Below are 9,815 nucleotides of genomic sequence, written 5' to 3'. Positions count from 1 at the left end.
ACTGGGATGAATTGTGCCTTCACTTTTGCCAACATTCTATCCCATGAGGTTATCATACCTCTACCTTCCTTCACTCTCTCACCTTGGAGGTAATTCCACCAAGTGAGCGCTGCTCCTTTCATCTTGTACTTAGAAAAGATAACCTTCTTATTCTCAGGGGTCTCTTTGCATTCAAAATGGTTGTTCAATGCCTCAATCCAATCCATTAATTCTTTTGCATTCATTTTCCCACTAAACATAGGGATGTCATCTTTACCTGATGATGATTCTTTGCCAATGGACTTTAGGACCTCAACAAATTCTCTCTAATCTGCAGGTAACTCAACTTCCTACCTTGGGGTCTCTTCTTCTCCCCCTTGTTCTTCTTCTTCATCAGAGTCACATTCACCCTCCTTTTTTAAATTTTGTCTTTAGCCTTCTCTAACTCCCTCACTATGTTTTCAAACATCTCTTCAAACATCTTCTTGATGGCATCTTGATACATATTCTTAGGAGGCATGTTACTAGCCTCTCCCTCACTTCCTTCCGCGAACATACATCACAAATCACTTTCCCCAAGCGATCCAACTCATGTTCTGATACAAATATGATGCAAAGCCACACAACAACTAGGTGAAAAACTTCTCTCACCCCTAACTACTATATCCAAAAAATGTCCTTTTTCTTGTTCAAGGTGAACAACACACCTACCAAATGCTCAACTCACACAACAATTTGTGTGACCAGATCCATACCGGTTCGGTCTCTTCTAGTACCAATATGATGAAAACACTCTACCCTTGTGTGAACCGGTTTAGTGTCTTCTGGTACCGGTGGAATGGAAACCTATTGGATTTTTCCTATTGGTGGTCCAACCAACATAAAAAACCCATAAGATCTAGCAATCAGATGTGTTAGGGATTACTTGCCTCACAACTATCCAATTGTCTAGTAGCCCTACCGGTTGAGTTTTCCAAACACAACTTAACAAAGTTCCAAAGGAAAAGACAAAAAAGGGTGGATTCAAATGCCCTTTATCTAGTTGCACAATTTCCAAAAAGATTAGGCTCTAACCACAAGTTAAAAGGTTTGTACCCTTATTGTCCTTCCAGACCTAAATAAGCCAATTAAGCCTAATTTACAAAGCAAGTATCCCTTGTATTAGTCCCCCAACTGAACCAACACTTCTACAACTTGGGGTAAGGTGTCAAACCACCAAATCCAAGGTTTCAAGACTTGATCTCATCTTCTTTATCTTCTGCAAGTGATTTCCACTACTACAGTTTAGGCAATCACATAGAGATCCCTGCCTAGGGTTAATTCAATCTTTCTGATCTTGGAGCCTCCCTGCAAACCAATACCAAAATCTTATGATACAATGGCCCTTCTAACATTTTCCCCATAGGTTATTTGGTCCTCCGGTGAAAATGTCAGATTAAGGGCATCTTTACAGTGAAACCCTAGGTGTCGGTAGGGTTTGTGATCAGTCTGGTTAGAATGAGATGGATCCCTACAACCTGATTATTATAGAACCTCAAAATTGATTCAAATGAAAGGTAAGAAACTTCCCTAACTCATCTGAATGGTTTCAGACATCCATCAATCCGTACTGACCAGAAATGAACAACAAAACATAAAATTTCAGAAAACTCCAAGTATATTGTATTGCTCCAAACTCCAAAACATCATCAATTTTATCAACTTCAACAACTACATCGACAACAACTTGGAATCGATCCAAGTGGGCATAATATAGCCTCCCTAATGGTTTCCAACCACTTTTCAAACTCTAGAACCGTTGGAGGATTAGTTATCCCTTTTTACAATATTTTGTAATGACAACAAAAGTTGTCAACTTGCACTTTTCAAACTGGGTGACTCCAAGGTGTATTCAACCTATTCCAAGGATTGGTCTGATGTTTCTAAGACCAATATTCATTTTCCTGACTCATGCCTAGACTTCTACTGACCCACATGGTCATGTATCCATGGTGGCTTATAAATTGCAACCATGACAATGCCTTATATCAATTGGGTCTTATTGACTCACAAAACTATCAACCTATTACAGATGATCCTTTTTACCTCATGGGTGACATTATTCTCTTTTAGTCTTCAGTTGTGTCCTCCTTTGTGTCGTTAGATGCTCTTGCACCAAACATCCTTTAACTTGGGCCTTCATCTTTGACTACATAGTTAAAAATAGAAAAGGTAGACTTTTTATCATTTTTATATTATCTTTCTTAATACAACTTCATTTTTTAAAAGTTTGGAAAAATAATTTGATTTAAATTTTGACACATTCAAGATTAAATGGCTCTCTTTTATAATATAAATGTAAAATATTAATTTGATAATAAAATATTTAAAACTTTTAAAACAATAAAAATAAGAAAAAATAAAATAAAATCTATTATAATAATACTCTATAAAAAGACATTCTTGTATATATAATTGAAAATAAATCCATCTCTTTTCACATGCCAATTATAAAAAGATATAATAAATGCTCAAGTTAATATTTGAATTAAATGAATTCGTGTATCTCAAGAATAGAAACAAAGGTTGATATTTATTTTTAAAAATAAAATAAAATATGTATATCTGTAAGACAAGAAAGCAACAGTATACAGGGCCGTTGCGAGAATCGAACTCACGATCGCTAGACCAAATTCGTTTTTGACTGGCAAAATTTTGATTATATACGGCACAGTCTAGTAAATAGTTATCAAGTTTAGATAGTTAATGACAAGATCACTGTCGGTTGCCCGTCTAGCTCAGTTGGTAGAGCGCAAGGCTCTTAATCTTGTGGTCGTGGGTTCGAGCCCCACGGTGGGCGTTGCATTTAAATTGTTTCGATGACCAATCATTTAATGTTGCAAAGTAAATTTTGTCTTTTTCATCATTAATTGGATGATGATAGGGTAGTGACGGCGTATATGAAAATTAGAACAAGAAAATAATTCTTAATTTATATTAAAATAAAGTAATTTTAAATTTTGTCTTTTTCATCATTAATTGGATGATGATAGAGTAGTGACGGCATATATGAAAATTAGAACAAGAAAATAATTCTTAATTTATATTAAAATAAAGTAATTTTAAAACAATTTGTCAAGTAAAAAAAAATATTTTAAAATTAATATATTTTTAGGAAAAAGCAATATGAGTAATTAGATAGAATATTAGTTTTAGGTTAGATTCATACTAGCAATCACACCTTGTTGTGCAATGAGTATGCTGAAAAGGTGTAGAAGGTCGATTCAGGTCAATTGGTAGGCCATGTAGCAAATAATGTTGTTTTTGCAATAAAGGTCTCAATGGGTATACATGATAGCTTCAACTAAACTATGCATTTAATTATAAGGTTCTAACCATGACTAAAAAAAACCTTTAAATCAAGAAGATAATGAGGGTCCATTACCAATAAGATCATGTTAGTTTTGTGATAGAGAGAGAGAGAGAGAGAGAGGGAGGGAGAAGAGCAAGAGAGAGTAGGGCAATAGATATAGGGAGAGAGAGAGAGAGAGAGAGATACGAGAGGGAGAGAGAAATATGGAGAGATGGAGATATATGGGAAGAGAAAGAGAGACAAAGAGAGATGAAAATACAAGGGAAAAGAAAAGGAAATAGAGGTAGAGAGAAATAGATAATGGAGAGAGAGAGGGAGGGATATGGAGAGAGATAAATAGAGATATAGATAGAAACGGATAAAGAGATAATATGGAGCAAGAGAGATGAAGTGAATAAAGCAAGAGGTAGAGATAATGAGATATAAATAGAGGGGGAGAGAGAGATGAGATACAAATTTGACAATGACAAAGAGAGAGAGTTATAGAGAGTTAAGATAGAGTTTCTGATAGGGAGGAAGAAACAAGGAGTACATGTATATGAGGGAGGGAGAGACACACACAGAGGGATATATATTTTTGTTATCTTTGACTTTCAAATGTTGTTAAAAGAATTAAATGAGGCTCTTCCTTGTCTAATTATTATTATATTATTACTAAATTTTAGTTAGTAGATTATTTATTTATTGCTTTATTATTCTATTAATATTATTTTTATTATTCTATTACTAATATTTTTATTACTATATTATATTAATCTTGTATCGTTATTATTAGTTAGTCTAAAAGAGTTTAAGTTCAATAATTAGAATGTATAAATAAACTGAACCCAAGTCAAATGTAAATGATTACTTTATCAAATTGTAGAATTAATTACATGTTTGATTATTATATTATCTTCTTTGTGAAATAATAATTATATTATTTATATACTATTATATCATATTATTATATTATATTATAATTAGATCCTAACCCTAATACAATTTCTCTTATATAAAAATACTAAAAAAATTGAAATTGCAATTTAATTTTTAAAATATTTATTAAAAGATATTATATATCCAAATTAACCAGCGCTAAAATTTAATAAATCTCTGGAACTCTACAGATGCACTGGTGGGCACGGAGGGCGGCTTTTCAACACATTTGGCATACAAATATGGAAACGGGAAATGTCCCAAATAACATTCTAGCAATGTCAATTTCAAGCTCCAAATATCTTTGTATAACCGTTATAACTTCCACCACAGCTGTCGAGGTCGAATCTCTTGGGGCTCATGTAAGCATGTGTTCCCACAAAGGAATTGCAACAAGGGTCTATAGTGGATGATACAAATTTACTGTAGAGCCCCTCCCCGATCAAGCTCCGGTTAACTCAGTTGACCCATGGTTGACCTTACTAATAAATGCTATAATTCAATAGGATGGGCTATGTTAGATGGATAGATTGTTGAGAAAAGTAATTGAACAAGGTTACGAAATCATTTCACCTTGAGGTGTACATTTTGATGTGTTATGGATACATAACTTTATATGATTCTAGAATAGGATAACTTTGAGATGATGTATGCCATTATTGGATTTGCAGGACTTTTACTGTGATGATAGAAATAGGATGCATGTCTTATGTATGGATCAAATTATGAGGATTATGATAATTGCTAATGTGGATTTATTTGGATATAAGATATATCGATTTGTTTAAATGTAAATTGTATGTAGAGTGTTTGATGTGTATTTTTATTCATGTGTTTAATATTATATGAGGTTATTTGGAATTACTAATGTGTAATTGAGATGCGCAAGAAAATTATCCATGTGACCATGAAAATATTATGGAGAACCAAACCTAGACCTATGTATGTTCGTAAAGCTAGGGGTTGTCTATTTGGAGAGACAACACCCCATATGTATCGTATTTTATTTGTGAAAGTAAATGTTGCGTGTGTGTTAAATTAAATTTATTAATTTATGTAAATCCAACAAGAGGCAAATTTCATGTGTAATTTTGTAATGTATTTTATTGTGTCACTTGACACATGTTGATTTATGTCTTGATTTTTGACTTGTCTCTTGGAGGGAGTTGTTCAACTATAGCTTTTTCAAACATTTGAATGTAGTTCTAAATTTTCCTTGGGTAGAGAGTCTTTGGAGTGGTCAACACAGGTTGGACCCTAAATTTAACTTCAGATGGGTTTATAAGGGGTCAAATGGACTCCTAGGGGTAGTTTAAAGGTGTTTCCTAAAGCCCATAAGGTATACCTATGAGTTAGGAGTGTTTTTAGGCATGTGTCTACTCCCTTGTGACTATTTAGTCATCCCAAAAAGTGGGTTTTCTAAGATGTGCGAAAATTCAAAATTAGAAGGTGCCATCTAGGTTAGATAACCTTCCCTTTTGATGAGAGATCATTTTTGATCTTTTTCTTACTTTTCCCTTTTTCAGTTTTAAAAATCTGTGAGAACTCTCACTAAGGTCTTCTTAAGCAAGAATGAGAGATTTTGTGGGTAATCACCCACTCTCCATTTTTGGAGACTATGCATTTTTGAAAAATATAGTTTTTGGGATAGAATTTTGGCTAAGTGTAGAAGGAAGATTGGTGGATTTGGGTTGCTCATCCTCAAACTAAGTTCTAGCACACCTTTGGGCAGATTGAAGGTTGGTTCATCCACTTCTTTTGGTTTCTTTTAAGTTGTATGTTTATGTTGGAAAGATTGTTTGAATGAAAAGGTTGTTGTCTTGTATTTTCTTTTGTAAAGATTATTATGCGACCCTTCTTTTATTCTTTTATGCATTTCCTGTGACTTGGGAGTAACCAAGGTCTTCTACAATTAGGAGAGTAGGATGGTCTTGCGGGTGGTAGGAGTTTGACAGCCCTCGAGTGAGAGACTCTCATTATGAGAGTGAACTCAAGGGGTGTATATGTGACCCTTGCTGCATGGTCTGGTTTGTGCATTTGGGGGTCATAAGGGGAGAAACTATGGCATGAATGCCTTGGGGGGCATAAGGAATGTGGGGTTAATGAACTTGTGATATATCTTTGTTTGCCATGAGGTGGCTTTGTGATCTACTATTTTTGCAGTCTCCTCAAGGTATTTGGTCCACTACCACCCATGTAAAAACATCACATTTTATGATGAAGTGTAGCCTTGGTTGGGAAAGTGTTTGTTGTATGTTTTTCCCTTGCTTGATGTGTTTGCATGTGTGTAACCTGTCTAGGGCTTGGTTCTCCAAGCTTGGGGGTGGCTTCTAGTAAGTCTAGACTGGGAGGTGAGCACTCCATAGTCAAAACCTTATGATTTATTTACAGGTTGCTTAGAAAGAAAAGAGAAAGACAAGTTTGGAAGTTGCTGGTTTTACTTGATTTGCAGAAAAGGATGAAGGAATGGAATACCATATTTTAGTTGCAGCAATATAAAGGAAGAACTATATGTTGTATTTATTTTGAAAAAAGAAATGCATTCATTTTATTTAAAGTCCTCATTTAATAGAAATGAGAGGCTAGTTGGATATCTCACCCATTTGTATTGTTGGCTATATTGTATTTAAAATACACTTTAAAGAAATGCATAATTTTTTTATTAAGTATTATTTTGTTACAAAATGAAATATTTATCTTTGGATTAAGTTCCTATAGTTAATGAAATAATATTTGTTGTATGCATGTTAGTTTTTAAAATAAAAGATCATTTTATCTCCTTATGCATAGTAAAATAATGGAAACGAGTAAAGTAATAAACTTGCATGTTAGTAAGAGAATATTAAAGCATTTAGTCCTAATTATTTATTTCCAAATACATATCATGGTTTAATAGTTGCTGTTAAAATTTATTAAATTCTGTCACTTTATTTATTTGCAGTAAATAAATCTAGAATTAATAATCCATCTCTAAAGTTAGCAAATAGATTTTCAATAGAAAAAGAAATGTTTATTTAAATCTGTCAGTTTTGAAAATCTGCTTTAAGTGATTTTATATATATATATATATATATATATATATATATATATATATATATATATAAACAGATTGTTTAAAGTAAATAAAAATTTTTTTGCCCTATTATCATGTTGTCAATATTTTAATAATTTCTGCATGATCCAAAAAGGTTTTAAAAAATATATATAGATTGCTTAAATGTGTGTATATATGTATATATATAAAAATATAAATATATATACATATATAAAACTTCACATTTATTTCTCTATCTGTGAAACTTCTTTTTTTTTTTAAAAGAAAGGGAAAACTTTTTATACCACAGAAAGATATATATATATATTTTGTATTTTAAAAAAAATATGTAAACAAAAGGAGCACTAAAATTATTATTTTTAAATAAAAATAAATAAACCAAAAGGGGGAGCCTCGACCCCCCCACGCTGTGGGCGGTGACCCTCAGCGGCGGTTGTAACCGCCACTGTGGGCCGCAACCCACAGTCGGGGAGGCTTCGGCCACCCCTGTGGGTGGCGCCCCCCAGTGGCGGCGCAGCCGGGCTGCGGGCCACATCCCACAGTGGTGGCCAAGGCCGCACTGTGGGCCGTGACCCATAGGCACGGTTGCGGCCGTCCTTGTGGGGAGCCCCCGGGGTCTCCTCCATCACTGCCCCCCCCACTGTGAAAGACCTTCGCCGCCCTCTGTGCGCCCCGTGGCCTCCATTAAACCTTGCGGCTGCTCAAAAAAACTCCTCCTCCGCCATGGCTCCTCCAAACCTGCAAAACACACACATGTCCTAATCCAAATTTCGGGTTACGGAAAACTTAGAATAGATTTAAATAAAATACGTGTGGTAAATGTAACTTTAAATCTAGGGTTACGAATATTAAATGGTTTAAGTGAAATAAAAGAAAAATGGGGGAAACCCAATTCAAATTTTGAATAGGGTATCCCATATATACTTTTGAATACTAATAGTTTATATTTAAATTTCTTAAGTTAATAAATTCATATAAGTGCTAATTTATACATATGTTAATTATATATATATATATAAAATATACATATAATAGTGAACTTAGATAAGGCATTTTCTAGATAGGGTATATAGGGATATATTACATTTAGGCTATATAAAAAGCTTATAAGTATGTAAAAATATATATCCACACACACACACACACACACACACACACACACACACACACATGTTACTAGTTTTCAATTGAAAACTAATGGGTTTTATTTTATTAGCATGTATTAATAGGTGCTTTACTAGTATTTTGACTTAGGGAAACATTTATTTGGTCAACATTAACTAGAGTTATGAAGCAAATGCTAATAAAGGTCACTTTAACCTCTAGACAAATTTTAAACGCATTATATTTATCGCTCCCTAAATACTAAGTTGTTAATAGTCTAACTATTAGATTTGATATAATTAATGCTTCGTGTAATTAAAAGATTATTTGAGATTGATAGTATCTCTTGTCAATTAATTTAGAGATTTGTGCTTAATGAATTTATATATTTAATTAATTGGTGGGATAATAATAATTTCTTTGGAAGAGGATATCGTGGTGGAATTATATATATTAAAAAATAAGTCCAAGATCTCGATCTTGTGAATTCATTTAGCCTAGATGGAATCTTATACTAAATAAAGCAAGTAACATTTTAATGTTTGACACTTCAATTTTCATTTGTTCGATTAATTAATATTATTACGTTAAAATAATATTAATAATTAATTTATAGACACAAGATTTAATCAAGTTATAAAGGAAGGATGTATTATCACGGATGGAGGAAACATGTTAGGAGATAAATAATAATTATTAAAGCAATTAATTATATTAATGCCTATTTAGTAGAAGTCAATCTAATTAAGAATTATAATTTGCAATTGTAATAAAAGGGACATTCGATGTGAATTTATTATTGTCCTTATAAAAATCATTTTGTTCCGTTGGATTATAGGAGTTATCGTAATTTGATATGTTTAGGAATATCCTAACTTTGTCATCTAGGAGTTTTATAGAAACCTAAGGCTTCTAGGTAAATTGGTACTATTCATCGCTCACATTAGAAAATGTTTTATTATAATTTAAGATTCTGCTTGGAACAACCTATTAAGTTGTCATATCTAATTAAGCATAGGTTGCATATAATTAAATGTTTCAAAAAAAAAAAATTGTTGTGTGTTTTTTTGCCCAAAAGTTTGGGCATGACATTTACTGACCCCAAAGTTCACAATTTTAATTCTCTTGAGATTTTTGCTAACAATCTTCCAATCCCTTCACCACTTGTTGTGCAATGTTGGCCAAGAAGGACTCGCTCAGCCTTGTCTTTTGCTTTGGGAGCCCCCATCCATGTATTCCAAAATAAAATTAATGTTCCCTCGTCATGGAAGATCCCTTGACATTTGAGAACATAAGGACAATCAGTTTTCCCGAGGATGTCCATTTCCCTGGTAACGTGGGAGTTAAGGTAGGAATCATGGGCTGAGGTGAGATTGGAGTTGTGGGCTATGCACAGGACTTGAGGGC

At 33.3% G+C, this 9,815-nt stretch overlaps 1 non-coding gene across 1 annotated transcript; it reads left to right on the top strand.

Annotated features, from left to right (window-relative positions):
• The first annotated feature begins 2,745 nt into the window (after positions 1–2,745).
• TRNAK-CUU (transfer RNA lysine (anticodon CUU)) lies at positions 2,746–2,818 on the top strand. Its single transcript has one exon. It is a non-coding gene; the product is annotated as a tRNA-Lys (tRNA).
• The last annotated feature ends 6,997 nt before the right edge of the window (positions 2,819–9,815 follow it).

This window comes from Cryptomeria japonica, chromosome 5, assembly GCF_030272615.1.
Source record: "Cryptomeria japonica chromosome 5, Sugi_1.0, whole genome shotgun sequence".
NCBI classification, from domain to species: Eukaryota; Viridiplantae; Streptophyta; class Pinopsida; order Cupressales; family Cupressaceae; genus Cryptomeria; species Cryptomeria japonica.
This window is presented reverse-complemented; position numbering and strand designations above follow the sequence as displayed.